This window comes from Ranitomeya imitator, chromosome 3 (assembly GCF_032444005.1).
Source record: "Ranitomeya imitator isolate aRanImi1 chromosome 3, aRanImi1.pri, whole genome shotgun sequence".
NCBI lineage: Eukaryota > Metazoa > Chordata > Amphibia > Anura > Dendrobatidae > Ranitomeya > Ranitomeya imitator.
Window position 1 is genome coordinate 329878912 of NC_091284.1, and position 13847 is coordinate 329892758.

Sequence of the window (13847 nt, forward strand, 5' to 3'; positions counted from 1 at the left end):
CATGTATGACAGAAGATATGGGGCTGGAGCACATCATAGGAGACATTGGGATGGAACGTGAGCACATTACAGGAAACATGGGGTTGGAGCACATCACAGTACACATTGAGCTGGGGCCGGAGCATGTATGACAGGAGAAATGGGACTAGGCAGGTACGGACTGGGGCTGAAATTCAGTCCTGGCATTTGAAATCACACAGGCCCATGTTGTCCCTGTCCCCATGAACTAGATGGGATATATTACTAATATTACCCTGGATAGAGGAAAGGAAGATTTTCTACAAGACCAATATTTCTAATGATACTCGTGGAATGTTGGGTTAAGTGACGGAGTCAGCTACTTTGTTCTCCATCACAATTCTTAACCGTATGGGTATCTTGAGAGCACCGATTCTGTTAACAACATAGCAGACAAGGTAGCCCCCGACCAGACAGGCCCTTCTGGCATTAGCCAGAATTGCTAGATGGCCAGTCTGGCCCTGGGGCTAGGGCTGCAACAGAACACAGGAGACATTGGGTTGGAGCACATCAAAGGAAACATGGAGCTGGTGCTGGAGTACATCACAGAAGACATAGGGCTGGCTGGGACACATCACAGGATGCATTGGGCTGGGGCCGGAGCATGTATGACAGGAGACATGGGGCTGGAGCTGGAGCACATTACAGGAAACATGGAGCTGGAGCTATGTGAGGTGGCCAGGGTCGTAGTCATGATGAGGGGCTGCTGTTATTTCACACCCTGGCATGGCACAAATAAAAGATAATGTCCTGTCTTTTGTGTGGTTTGTGCATAGACTCACGTTTGAGCTTGGAGATTCCTCTGGTCCTGCGATACTGGATCTGGGTGCCACCACACATTGAATGAAAGACTCTGTTTCCTTTTTCAATAACTCAGTTTTATTTAACATCAGATGATTAATTGCAGATACAGCACAATACGTATCCACTTATTCATCCTGGGCTCTCTCATCAGTTCCTGGCATCACTGGCCCCGGAGACGCTCGTTCCACCTCTGCAGCTCCCATGATTTTGGGCCCATTCTTATAACACAGTTTCCCATCCAGCTTCCCATTATGGAAGGTGAATAAGACATCTGTTTTCATTCCTGATTATGGCTGTAGGCCCCGGATATCCTTGGAAGACCCACTGAAGTTAGTAGTAATGCATGCTGCTTCTTTTGGAGTCCTGTACTCGTCAGTGCTATTCAGCCCCTTGGCTCAATCTGCTTTCCTTCTAATCTCATTATCTCTCCAACTAACTAATTACCAGAAAGTGTCCTACTGTTTTTACTGCTCATACCATAACTGTATATAACTAGTGCCCTCCCCTGTACTCTCCCAATTCTAGCTATAGCTACTTTCGTATCTTATCTTTCACACCCAAGTCCTAATTCCTTATCCTAATCATCATAGTATCAAAACATGCACTAGGAGGAGGACTATGGGGAGTGTATTATACTATATGGAGGACTATGGAGAGTGTATTATACTATATGAAGGACTATGGGGAGTGTATTATACTATATGTAGAACTATGGGGAGTGTATTATGCTATATGGAGGACTATGGAGAGTGTATTATACTATATGGAGAATTATGGGGAATGTATTATACTATATGGAGGACTATGGGGAGTGTATTATACAGTATGGAGAACTATGGGGAGTGTACTATACTTTATGGAGAATTATGGGGAGTGTATTATACTATATAGAGGGCTATGGGGCACATTATACTATATGGAGGACGGAGGAAAGTGTATTATACTATATGGAGGACTATGGGTAGTGTATTATGCGACACTGCTCAAAAAAATAAAGGGAACACTTAAACAACAGAATATAACTCCAAGTAAATCAAACGTCTGTGAAATCAAACTGTCCACTTAGGAAGCAACACTGATTAACAATCAATTTCACCTGCTGTTGTGCAAATGGAATAGACAACAGATGGAAATTATTGGCAATTATCAAGACACACTCAATAAAGGAGTGGTTCTGCAGGTGGGGACCACAGACCACATCTCATTACCATTGCTTTCTAGCTGATGTTTTGGTCACTTTTGAATGTTGGTTGTGCTTTCACACTCGGTAGCATGAGACAGACTCTACAACCCACACAAGTGGCTCAGGTAGTGCAGCTCATCCAGGATGGTACATCAATGCGAGCTGTGGCAAGAAGGTTTGCTGTGTCTGTCCGGGGAGTGTCCAGAGGCTGGAGGCACTAACAGGAGACAGGCCAGTACACCAGGAGACATGGAGGGGACCGCAGGAGGGCAACAACCCAGCAGCAGGACTGCTTCCTCAGCTTTTGTGTAAGGAAGAACAGGAGGAGCACTGCCACAGCCCTGCAATGACCACCGGACCCGGCCCGAGTACCCCACGGCCCTAGCGGGCGCTCCGCAAGCATCAAACGACTTAATTATTGTTGATCACACTTGTTTAGTGACCTGAAATATGCGCATGTAAATACAATCAAGATGTTTCTTTGCGATGGTGCAATATGTGAGCATTCGGGGCCCCATTTTAAAGTTTTGCCCATGGCCCCACTTTGTCTAAAACCGGCCCTGCATGAGCCTATAGCTGGAGCACATCACAGGAGACTTGAGGCTGGAGCACATCACTAGAGACATGGGACTGGAGCCCGAGCATTGTGGTACCTGGGAATCTACCCAGTGGCCGCAGATCATATTGGAAGTTCTTGTTTCTAAGTTGGCACACAGCCAGTGGCTACATTGGTTTTGGAGGTTATACTGAGAAATGAGAAATTTTGATAACTCCTATTTCATTGTGCATCCTGAAGAATAATTTTTTATAAGGTCGTCTCCCTCCTCTTTATTTTCCTCAGATGAAACTGATGGTAAGGGAAAGACATAGATATATTAGCCATTACTATTTTGTATGACGCTAGTCACTTCTCACAGCCAAGCCTTGAGTTAGTGTACTCAAGGAGTCCAAGGTCAGAAGCCAGGAGCGTACATCATAAACAAAAGGAAGAGACAAAAGCGTAGTCAGGTAACATTCCGAGGTCAGAGTACAGGGAGGATAATGGATCAGATCTGAATGGGTTAAACAGGTGGATGGTAAGAATGAAGTCCAAGGTCAGGCAACAGGTCAAGCATACAGAACTCAAGGCACAGGAGAACAAACCTCACAAGCTGAATGTACGTCTGGGAGATACAGCCTAGCTAGGAAGCATGGCAATTACCTGGAATAATGATCACATGGAGATTTGCAATAATTTCACATAATTATTTTTTGCATAACATCATCTAAATTTTTTGCACAACTTGTGGAATTGTACAAAAATTTACACTATTATCAGTATTAGACTGTAAGTGAGAGTCCTGTACAGCCTTTTTCCTCTTAGGGAAGTTACTTTACCAATATGGCTGTTACTAAAGTTTTCCTCCACTGAACAAAGCAATTCCGCCTGTTTAGTCCTGTTACCAATTTTGAACTGCATTTAGCCCACTTTCTTATTTGGGCCTACTAACTGTGTCAGCCACTCTTTACAGTTTTTCTCCACTGAACAAAGCAATGCCGCCTGTTTAGTCTTGTTACCAATTTTGAACTGCATTTAGCCTACTTTTTTATTTTAAGCCTACTAAGTCTGTCTGCGCCACTCAATACAGTTGTCCTCCTCCACTGAACACTCAACTGCTTGTTGATGCCTTGGAACTACTGCCCAGGGCACTTTCTTCATCTGATATTCCCTGCTCTGATTCGTCCTGTTACCTTCTGGACTTGCAAGCTCGGTATTGCGTTGCTAGGTTTCCTGTCTCCAGATCCCATCTCCGGAGAATCAATCACACCTTCTATCACATTCTCTTGCCTGTTTCCTGGATCTTGCTATCTTTTCCCTTGGTCTACACTCACCCTAGGGACACCCTTGTCATGGGGCTCTGCTTATTTATCAGACCGTAGGTCTGCTTTTGCTGCAGGCTGGACCCTATCTGACTTCCTGAAAGAAAGCTGTCTCTGTTCATTTTAGCCCGTACCACTCTGGGCTAGTCGAAAATATTAACCTTAACCATCCCTATTAACTCCCTGCTGCTGGGCAAAACACAACCTATCACAAATAGCACACATTACTAAACATGTCACACATAAAATACATTGCAATAATAAACATGATTTTCAGGGGAAATGTTGGCAACACTTCTATCTTTTTACCTTTCCCCCTTGTTTAAGGGCCATCTGGAACCTGAAATACACCAACAGTCTCACTGCACAGCAAATATAAAAAAGTGCAGTGTCCTCTTCATCTCGTAGAGCAAAGTGGACGCAGTCTTTTCCGGCAAGGACCACAAAACTGCAACCAACCAAGTTCTTTTAACATGGTACCAGTATATCAGGTTGGCCTCTCCTTTCTTGGCAAGGGCCCTAGAAGAAATCAACCACAAAGCCTGTCTTTTACAGGTAGCCCTCACAACAAATGTTTGTCCATTGTTTCGTCATAAGTCTTTAGGTCAAGGATGCAGCCCATTAGGGGCACTGTTCATCCTGGATTGGGCTCAATCATTAACTGAAGGTGTAGGACCCTCCAGCCGCTTCTTCCCTTTTTAATCCAGCAGGTGAAGGCACAACAAGCTAGGGGTAAACAATTCACTCATCCCCAGCTATCAGATCACTAGAGTCCAGGGCTATTGGACCATAGATCCACTGGACTTCAGCTCCCTGAAACCTCCAACTATTCCAGTCATTGAGGCACAAAGTGAATTTCTACCTGCTCCCGACTCTTTTTAAACTTATTCTCTTCTGGTCCCTCTCAGACCCAGGTCTTCCTTGGCCCCGTCTCCTGCATGAGCAATGTCAAAAGGGCACCTTGGGTCATGTGCGCAACCATTGGATTTGCTATAGCAACTGGTAGTCCATGGCTCCTGACTCCTCCCCAGACAGAGTGAAAATTTATGTATACCACGCTTCTGGTACGTTCTTCCTCAAAGAAACCATATCCTTTCTCCCAGTTGAAGAACAGCATCATCCCCCGCCTCACATGCTTAACCAGGTCTTCTCCCGCAGGACCGTCCAACTGGGCCTTCATCCACTCTATTCTTTTCTTCTTAACTTCAATCACATCCGCGATCCATCGAGGCATGGTGGTATAAGTCACTTTTACAAGGTAGAGGCTGGTTTAGGGTTTGGTTGGAAGCGCTTCGGCACTTGAACCTGTAAGACTAGCAGTTGCTTGGCTCTTCTGCAGGCCACGATCCAAGCCCCAGCTCCAGTCCTGCATCTGGCTCTTCCCCATTGGACCCGGTGGCCTTCACCGCCTGACCATTTAGCCTTTTCTTCATGCCGTTTGACTCTGACTTTTCTGCCTTCACAGTCCGGGATGGATGATGACACCACTTGCAATGGTGTGCACTTGCTCGGAAACAGCATACCACCAGTTAGGCAAGCGATCATCCCCTCCATGGTGTCAGTTCCTGCTCCATCAGCTAGATTAACTGTAGCAGCCAACCATGTCCTCTTCAAGTCAGTAAGTTAGAGTTCTATGCGTCAACCTCTTTTTCCCCTTAGAGGAGGTATTTTGCCACTATGGCCATTACTTAATTTCTCTTCTTGTCTATGCATTGGAACTACTTTGCAAGGTACTCTCTTTGTCTCCCGTTTCCTGCTCTGATCCGTCCTGTTACCTTCTGGTCTTGCAAGCTCAGTATTGCGTTGCTAACTTTCCTGCCTCCAGATCCTGAGAATCACTCAAACATTCTTCCACCTTCTCTTGCCTCTTTCCTGTATTTCGCTATCCGTTCCTTCGGTCTCCACTCACCCCAGGGACACCAACCACGTCATGCGGCTCTGCTTCCTTATCAGACAATAGGTCTGCTTCTGCTGCAAGCTGGGCCCTATCTGATTTCTGATAAGAAACTGTCTCTGTCCTTTCACTTTAGCCCTTTCCACTCTGGGCCAGTCCCAACTATTAACCCAAATCGTCCCTATAAACACCCTTCTGCTGGGCAGAACGCAACTTATCACTAATAACACACATTACTAAGCATGTTGCACATAAAATTCATTGCAATAATATCTGTGTCTTTCAGGGGAAACGTTGGCAACACTTCCATCTTCGTACATGAGCACCAAAACCACATCACTAGAAACATGATATAATCCATGCCATGATGTAGAAAAATGTGCATAGGTGTACATAATATAACTATCCATATTTCTCAAACATATTTCATAAATTGCCATTGAGTTAAAACCTAGGACTGGAGAATGCACAGTGCAGTTTCTAAATGTTTAACTTCCTTTTATGATGTTAAAGAGGAACCTTAGAAAGGAGGAAGTTTCCGAGAAAGAACAAGTGTGTGAAATAGACAGACCAAAATTTGGAGACAGATGTAAAAGTAGTTTAATAGAAAAGCAGGAGACTTAAAAGGGAAAGGAAGATCAAATTTAAGAAAGAAGAGAGGAAAGACCAACCGATGAAAGCCATCACCATCACACATTAAAAGGTAAGTTGATAGTTGCAGTAAATGTCCTGTACAATGTGGTGACATGTTAAGAGAGATGCTGTTCCAGTGTCCATAGAGGTCTGGAAAAGTTATCTCATAATAAACTAGAGTAAAGTAAAAATATAATTATACTTTATATGCTACTAGCCGAAGAGCCCGGCGTTGCCTGGGCATAGTAAATATCTGTGGTTAGTTATAGCACCTCACGTCTCTTATTTTCCCATCATGCCTCTCATTTTCTCCCTAACACCTCTCATTTTCTCCCTAACACCTCTCATTTTCCCCCTCACTCCTGTCATTCCCCCCTAACACTTGTCATTTCGACCTCACATCTGTCATTTTCCGATCACTCCACTATTTTCCCTCACTCCTCTCATTTTGCACTCACACCTTTTCATTTTCACCTCACACCCCTCATTTTCACCTCACACCCCTCATTTTCACCTCAGTATATACATGTTTGTCATCTCCCTTATATAAAGTATACACCTGTATGTCTTCTCTTGTATATAGTATATACCTGTATGTCATCTCCCCTGTAAATAGTATACACCTGCTGTATGTCATCTCCTCCTGTATATTGTATATACCCATGTGTCATCTCCTCCTGTATATAGTATATACCTGTATGTCACCTCTTCTGTATATACTATATACCTGTATGTCATCTCCTCCTATATATAGTATACACCTGTATGTCATCTCCTGTATATAGTATATACCTGTATGTCATCTCCCCTGTATATAGTATATATCTGCTTTATGTCATCTCCTCCTCTATATACCTATGTGTCATCTCCTCTTTTATATAGTATATACTTGTATGTCATCTCCTCCTGTATATAGTATATACGTGTGTCATCTCCTCCTGTATATAGTACGTACCTGTAAGTCATCTCCTCCTGTATATAGTATATACCTGTGTATCATCTGCTCCTGTATATAGTATATACCTGTGTCATCTCCTCCTGTATATAGTATATACCTGTGTGTCATCTCCACTGTATATAGTATATACCTGTGTGTCATCACCCCTGTATATAGTATGTACCTGTATGTCATCTCCCCTGTATATAGTATATACCAGGTTGTCATCTCCTCCTGTATATATTATATACCTGTATGTCATCTCCTCCTGTATATAGTATATACCTGTGTGTCATGTCCTCCTGTATATAGTATATACCTGTATGTCATCTCCTCCTGTATATAGTATATACCTGTGTGTCATCTCCCCTGTATATAGTATATATGTGTGTGTCATCTCCTCCTGTATATAGTATATACCTCTGTCTCATCTCCTCCTGTATATAGTATATACCTGTGTGTCATCTCCTGTATATAGTATATACCTGTATGTCATCTCCTCCTGTATATAGTATATACGTGTGTCATCTCCTCCTGTATATAGTATATACATGTGTGTCATCTGCTCCTGTATATAGTATATACCTGTGTGTCATATTCTCCTGTATATAGTATATACCTGTGTGTCATCTCCTCCTGTATATAGTATATACCTGTGTGTCATCTCCTCCTGTATATAGTATATACCTGTGTGTCATCTCTCCTGTATATAGTATATACCTGTGTGTCATCTCTTCCTGTATATAATATATATCTGTGTGTCATCTCCTCCTGTATTAGACCGCGTTCACATGTTATTTGGTCAGTATTTTTACCTCAGTATTTGTAAGCTAAATTGGCAGCCTGATAAATCCCCAGCCAACAGGAAGCCCTCCCCTCTGGCAGTATATATTAGCTCACACATACACATAATAGACAGGTCATGTGACTGCCAGCTGCTGTTTTTCCTATATGGTACATTTGTTGCTCTGGTAGTTTGTCTGCTTATTAATCAGATTTTAATTTTTGAAGGATAATACCAGACTTGTGTGTGTTTTAGGGCTAGTTTCATGTGTCAAGTTGTGTGTGTTGAGTTGCATGTGGCGACATGCATGTAGCGACTTTTGTGAGATGAGTTTTGTGTGGCGACATGCGTGTAGCAACTTTTTGTGTTTCGAGTTGCATGTGACAGGTTAGTGTAGCAAGTTGTGTGCAGCAAGATTTGCGCATGGTGAGTTTTGCGTGTGGCGAGTTTTATGTGTGGTGCGTTTTGAGTATGTGCAAGTTTTGTGTGAGGCAACTTTTGCATGTGTTGCAACTTTTGTGCGTGTGGAAATTTTTCCGCGTGTGCAATTTTTCCACCTGTGGCGAGTTTTCCATGAGGTGAGTTTTGCACGTGTGGCGAGTTTTGCGTGAACCTAGTTTTGCATGTGGTGAGTTTTGCGCGTGGCGAGTTTTGAGCGGCGACTTTTGTGTTTCGACTTTTATGTGGCGAGGTTGGTGTATGTGTGGTGAAATGTGTGCTGAGGGTGGTATATGTGTTCAAGCACGTGGTAGTGTGTGGCGCATTTTGTGTGTGTGTTCATATCCCCGTGTGTGGTGAGTATCCCATGTCGGGGCCCCACCATAGCAACTGTACGGTATATACTCTTTGGCACCATCGCTCCCACTCTTTAAGTCCCCCTTGTTCACATCTGGCAGCTGTCAATTTGCCTCCAACACTTTTCCTTTCACTTTTTCCCCATTATGTAGATAGAGGCAAAATTGTTTGGTGAATTAGAAAGCGCGGGGTTAAAATTTCACCTCACAACATAGCCTATCACGCTCTCGGGGTCCACACGTGTGACTGTGCAAAATTTTGTGGCTGTAGCTGCGACACCTCCAACACTTTTCCTTTCACTTTTTCCCCATTATGTAGATAGGGGCAAAATTGTTTTGTGAATTGGAACGCGCGGGGTTAAAATTTCGCCTCACAACATAGCCTATGACGCTCTCGGGGTCCATGTGTGTGACTGTGCAAAATTTTGTGACTGTAGCTGCGACGGTGCAGATGCCAATCCCGGACATACATACACACATACACACATACATACACATTCAGCTTTATATATTAGATGGGCTGAAAGTTATATTAAAATCTAGAATAAAGCTATAAATACAATAGTGTATACACTAGCGGCGCTTGTGAGATGAAAGAAGGTAGCTGCGGGTACTGCTCCTCACCACACCGAGGAGAAAGGGAGAGGCTATAGAACACAAAACTGTATATCACAGTATATGTACCTGCGCTTAACCTTATAAGGGAACTATAGTACACAACCACGATAGGTAATTACCTTATGGGCGGATAAACAGTAGTAAGTCCGTCTAGGGCACATATACCAGAACTGAGAATAGCCGGTGTGCAGGGACTTGCTAGTAGAAAAACAATTATGAATACGTCTAGGATACGTGTAGCAGGACTGGAATGGTCGGTGTGCAGGGACTAGAGTAGGGGAACTGTCATGTAGTAAGCCTCGGGGAGGAAGTAAAATAAAATGATGCTAAAAGAAATCCGCAACTTGTTGGTACTTGTAGCACATGAAAGCGTTGCACTTTTGCTAGATGGAGCGTTGTAGCGTTATATTTAAAAGCGTAGTACTTAGCTCAATCAGGTGTTTCATCTACAAAACACCTGATTGAGCTAAGTACTACGCTTTTAAATATAACGCTACAACAAAATGAGTTTTGACTGCCAATGTAACCCTCTGAAAGCTGTATAATCTACATATAATTCTATGCACAATTGTGTTAGAATAGAAAATTTGTAATCGCAAAATCTCGTACCACATGGTGCTTTCTCATAGACTGTTAAAGCCACATGTACAGGACAGTGAAGTAAAAGCTGAATGATATGTCAAATATAATGTTTATCAGTGGCCATATTTGTCTTGAGGGGGTTGTCCAGGACTTTAACATTGATTGCCTATTCTAAGGATAGGTCAGCAATGTCTGATCGCTGGGGGTGCGACACCCAACAACCCCAGCGTTCAGCTGTTCCCGTATCATCGGCGATGGCTGGAAGTGCTCAGTTGTGGAGCTTCACAGTACAGCTCCATTAACGTAATAGTGGTCGAGGCCGAGTACTGCACATCCGCCCCCTTTTGACTGAATAGAATGGTGGATGTGCTGAACCCAGCCGCAGCCTCTATACAGTTGTGATGCACAACTCCTTAACTGAGCAGTTCTTTCTGCTGCCAACACTAGGAAAAGCAGATTGGCAGGGGCAGTCTCAGACAACCACTTTAAAGGGCCACTGTCACCCCCTCCAGCCGTTATAAACTAAAAGAGCCACCTTGTGCAGCAGTAATGCTGTATTCTAACAAGGTGACTCTTTTAGTTTTTGCTGCTGTTATTCCCTCAATAAAGCGTTTTATAATTTTCCCCAAATACCTATCTTTAGCCAGGGAGGCAGGTCTGAAGCCCCAGCTGCCGTCAGTCATCTCTTCAGGGGCGCTTGTCGCCACCCACTGAGCGCTGTTTTCGTCTGAAATCCGACGCCTGCGCTGTGCTCGCCTGCCTGGGGCAGGCGTATTGAGCATTGGCCGTCATAGCTCTGATGCCGGGTTCCGGTCTGCGCCTGTGCGGGCAGTGCGGCCACCCTGTTACTGAATCCCCGCCCCGCACTGTGTTATGCATTATGCACAGTGCGCGGCTGGGATTCCTGGGCATGCGCACTGCGCTTGTCAGACGCTCCCCCAAGTCCCCCGCCTTCCAGCGTCGGTCTGTGCAGCTGATCCATCCTTGCAGGAATATACAAGTATCCTTGCCGGCGATTGGAAGGAGGATGGATCAGCTGCACAGACCGACGTTGGAAGGCGGGGGACCTGGGGGAGCGTCTGACAAGCCCAGGAATCCAAGCCCCGCACTGTGCATAATGCATAACACAGTGCGGGTCGGGGATTCAGTAACAGGCGCAGTCAGGAACACGGCATCTGAGCTATGATGGCCAATGCTCAATACGACTGCCAGTGGCAGGCACGCACAGCGCAGGCGCCGGATTTCAGACGAAAACAGCGCTCAGGGGGCGGCGACCAGTGCCCCAGAAGAGATGAGTGATGGCAGTTGGGCGCTTCACAGAGGAGGCTTCAGACCTGCCTCCTTGGCTAAAGATAGGTATTTGGGGAAAATTATAAAATGCTTTATTGAGGGAATAACAGCAGCAAAAACTAAAAGAGCCACCTTGTTAGAATGCAGCATTACTGCTGCACAAGTTGGCTCTTTTAGTTTATAACGGCTGGAGGGGGGTGACAGTGTCCCTTTAAGCATTGAACAAAGCAAAACTTCTTGTTAAATATTGTTTTAGGTATAAAATGTACAATATTAAATTTACAAAACCTTTTACTACTTTAGTAAAACTAAAAAGAACTTTCATATTTTAGGGAATTGTACAATATATATAGTAATTATACAACATTACTTCATTAACAAAATTGTCTGCAATGAGGAGGATTGATCTAATAAAGAAATTATAAAGTCGCAAAACAAACAGATCACATAGGGATTATCTGATTTATTAAAAAAAAGCATGTTTAAATATCATATCAAGGAAATTATTTATCTACTTTACTCACATAAAGTGCCATCAATTAAATATCTCATAATAAAGTGGCAGGACATGCTTACAGTCACTGCTCCCTATGTATTCTCTATGATTCTCTATGACTGAAAGCCATCAGCTCCCAGTAGCTATGAAGTTCATTTTCTAATGGCACCCGCTATTTCAGTAAGAAGGCTGGACAGCTTTGTAACCTGTAGAATAACACAGGCACGAGAACAGCCCTGTAGATTGTATTGGGTACAATAAAGATAGAACTCACTTGTGACTTACAAGCCTCTGAAGGAGGCCTAAAACACTTACCATGTGCGCCCGAATTCCGGCTGAATTTCAAATAGCATTCTAACAAATTTTGAAAAGTAAATCTGCATCATTGTGTTGGACCATTATGACTAGATAGTGGGGTGTTTCTGCTAAGAAATGATTAGTAAATGCCAAGAGTGGTCAACGGAAAGACAGCCAGTAGTGTCTTGACTACCCAAGTGTCATTGATGCATGGAGAATATAGGTTAGCTTGTCCAGTCCAATCCCACTGAAACGCTACTGTAGCATAAATTGTTAAGCAATGTTAATGCTGGCAATGATAGAAAAGTGTCCATGCTCATAGTGCACTCATAGCTTGTTGTGTTTGGGGCTACGTAGCTCCAGTCTGGTAGGAGAGTTCATGCTGGCCTGCTCTGACCACCGCAGAAGTGTCTACAATTGGCACACAATGTTCATAGCAGAACTATGGAGAAGTGGTAGGTGTCGGCCTTGTTTTATGAATCACGTTTCCTTTTTTCATAATGTGGACAGCTGAGTACTTCTGTGTCACTTACTCAGGGGAAAGGGATGGCTCCAGGATGCACTATAGCAGTGATCCCGAACTCCAGTCCTGGATTTATTACCTGTGCAATAATATGGAAATCATTGAGGACTGGAGTTCAGGAACTCTGTACTAGAGGAAGAAACCCAGGCAATATGATGCTTCAGGTCAAGGGTCAGCAACCTGTCGAACTGTGACTATTGTGAAATATTGATTCCTAGCATGCCCTCGCAGACTGATTTTATGGTGTACAGTATGTGTGGTGGCTGTGGGGTACTCGGATCCGGGCCCTTTGGTTCTCGTCAGGGATGTCACAGTGGCTGACCCGGTCCGTGGCCCTGGGGGAACATCTGTTGAAAATGAGGGGATAGGTCTTTAAAGGGACAGTGTTCGTGACGCCACCTGTGGTATTCGGTCAGGGTGACCGATGCTACTTAGGGGTCCGCTGGGGTGATGTTATGGCAGCTAGATGGTATACCTTTCCACAGGTGAAGTATGTCCCCAGGGCTTCCCAGAGTGTAGATGATGGATGGTGAATGATGTAAGGCGCAGTGAATAACGAGGGCACAAAGTTGCAGTCTCTTTACCTTTTACTGAAGGCTTCAGCATCCACAGTCCAGGGTAGGGACCACAGGGTAGGCAGAGTCCGGCCAGTCTGAAGGCAAGTCCAGAGTCCCCTTATCCAGGTGGAATTCAATAGCCTTCCTCTAGCGCCTGAGTGTTGTAGTTCCTCCCTGCTGAGCAACTCGGGTGTTCCTCACAACTATTGTAGATGTTAAGTCTCTTTCTCTCTGTCTCCCTGACGGATAGGACAAACCCGTATGACTGATGGCCTGAGGCTTTTTATAGGGACCCTAGAGACGCCCCGGCCTCCACAAGTTGCCACTGTGCCTCCTGGGTATATGGTCGGGCAGCCAATGTGGAATCAACTGTCCTGCCAGTCTCTGAAGTAACGGCATAGAGATCCTTACTCCCTCGGTATTCTGGCTACCGGTACTGCACTTCAGAAGGAGGCAGCCAGCTTCTAGCTGGTCTCCCTCTGATATTTTTCTTCTTTTGCTATGACTTCATTTCTCACTCACTGCAACACAATTCCTTTCAATGTCTCCTTCTTGGGATGCTGCCACATGGGATGCA

At 44.4% G+C, this 13847-nt stretch overlaps 1 protein-coding gene across 2 annotated transcripts in view; it reads left to right on the plus strand.

Annotated features, from left to right (window-relative positions):
• The first annotated feature begins 6326 nt into the window (after nucleotides 1-6326).
• FGR (FGR proto-oncogene, Src family tyrosine kinase) overlaps nucleotides 6327-13847 on the plus strand; it is a 469300-nt gene continuing 461779 nt past the window's right edge. The window contains exon 1 of one of the 2 annotated variants that reach the window (XM_069756720.1): nucleotides 6327-6462. The gene's annotated coding sequence lies outside the window, so the exon portion shown is untranslated. The remainder of the gene's footprint in view (nucleotides 6463-13847) is intronic. The other variant, XM_069756721.1, reaches the window with a different exon arrangement.